The sequence below is a fragment of the Microtus ochrogaster genome, linkage group LG5 (genome assembly GCF_000317375.1).
Source record: "Microtus ochrogaster isolate Prairie Vole_2 linkage group LG5, MicOch1.0, whole genome shotgun sequence".
Taxonomy (NCBI): Eukaryota; Metazoa; Chordata; class Mammalia; order Rodentia; family Cricetidae; genus Microtus; species Microtus ochrogaster.
In genome coordinates this window covers 61,112,799-61,114,900 of record NC_022031.1, presented here as the reverse complement: position 1 = coordinate 61,114,900, position 2,102 = coordinate 61,112,799, and positions in this window count along the sequence as shown.

The following is a 2,102-nucleotide window of genomic DNA, read 5'->3' as shown; positions in this document are numbered from 1 at the left end:
GAGGGAGGGAGGGAGGGAGGGAGGGAGGGAGGATCACCTGTATATATTCCTTTATGGAAAACCTTAAGTCCTTGGTTTGTATATATTTCTTTCCCTTCCACTGACCAGGAAGGTGCCCTACACATAGTTCCCTGCTCCTGTGGTTTGGATCAGTAAGTCACCCAAGGTCCAGGGGCACCTGATCTTCTGTGCCTGTCCTCCAGGCGGTCCTCTATCTGTAACCCGCATCCTTACTCCAGTGAGGTCGTGCAGACATGCCCTTGCATCTCGCCCGAGCCCTTCTGTGCTGTCATCTGGCCCTCGCGGGAACCAGGACTCGTTTTTTTGCTAGTCCACGTGAGAGATCACCACGGGCCCTCAGTGTCCTCTCTAGGATGCCCGCACCTGCTAAGAGAGCCTCATCTGCACCTGAGGACTCCTCTGCGTAAGCCACCTCACTCCGCCCTCCCTCCAGCCCAAGGCAGGGGCGTCCTGCCGCTCACCGGAAGTGAATGTCTCCGTCCACTTCCAGCCAACATCCTCAACCCTTGAGCCGTCGGAGGCAGCATCAGGGACACGCCCTGTTTGGGACTATTAGTCACTTGATTTTCCCCCGCTCGAAACTCAACATAGCCTGCACCTTCTCCCCAGCTTATCTGTCCAGCTCACTCCGTCCCCGCCTCTCAGAAGATGAATCAGTAAGTAAAGAAGACGAGGGAGGGCCTCTCATTCGGGCCTCATATTCCTGGGCCGTGAGTGCCGTTTCCCCTCACCTTTTAGGTAAATAGAGCAGGGCTCAGTCAACTAAGATCCCTTGTTCTGAACGACCCGGGTGCTTAGTTTCCTAGCACTGCTGGTACTATTGTAAGCGTAGGCTAAAACAACAGGACTCGATGCTGTTGCAGTTCTAGCAACACCAGGACTTGGGTTCCTGTCATCTGAGACCGGGAAGCTCTTCCATAGCTCTTCCACCTTGGCAGCTCCAAGGAGTCTTCCATACGCAGCTTTGTTGTCCCAACATCTTTGTGGCCACCTTCTCTGTGAACCACAACCACCCTCGTACATTCTCTCTCTCTCTCTCTCTCTCTCTCTCTCGTGTCCGTGTGTCTGTCCGTCTGTCTCTATGTGTGTCTGTGTCCTTCTGTGTATATGTATGAGTTTATGTGTCTGTTTCAGTTCCTGTCTGTGTGTGTATGTGTATATACTGTCTCTGTTTGTGTGCCTGTGTGTCTATCTGTCTCTGTGTGTCTGTCTGTTCCTCTGTGTTCCTGTCTCTCTGTCTCCCTCGCTCCCATCTCACATATCCGTCACTGTCTTCCACATCACACCCAGGTTCTTGTGCAGCTGTCCGCATTCACCATCATGCCCGCTCTCCGCCATTATGAACCACACCATAATCTTCTTGAAGGCAAGCTGCTTTGTGCTTTGTGCCACCGTGAGTGTACTGTGTCCCACAGTACCTTACATAACCTGGAGTTCCTTAAGTTTGGCTGAGACCTCGTTTATATATTTTTATTTACACTGGGTCTGGCACGACAGCCCAGGTTTGCCTCAAACTTGTGGTGCCCCAGCCTCAGTCTCCCAAGTCCTGAGATTACAGGCGTGCACCCCAGCACCTGGCTTTAGCCCAGGAAATGTCTCATAGTCTGCTTCCTTTCCTGCATTTCATAGCTCATGGATTGATAAGCAAAACCAAGACTGGACTAGGAATTCACCTTTCTCCAACGCCCCAGCACCCTCGAAGATGAATTTTTGAAGCCCAGCTTGCTTTTTTACATCTAATCAAATCATTTTTGTGATGTTCCCTCATTTGAAGTTTACCTTGGGGAAGAAAACACAATCCCTTCCAAGTATAATACTCTCCATATTTTGTTTTCTTTTCTTCCTTGTCCAGTGATGCCATGTTTGTTCACTGGGGACGGTCAGATTTCCTGCTGATGGATGAGGTTTCTGAGGACAAGGACAAGTCTTAGTCATTGTGTCCCCAGCACCAAGCGGTGCCTGGGTGTGTGATAAGGAAAGAGGGAGCCTGGGGGGGGGAGGAGCCTATGCTGCACCACAGGGAGGGAGCCTGGGGGGGAGAGGAGGAGCCTATGCTGCACCACAGGGAGGGAGCCTGGGGG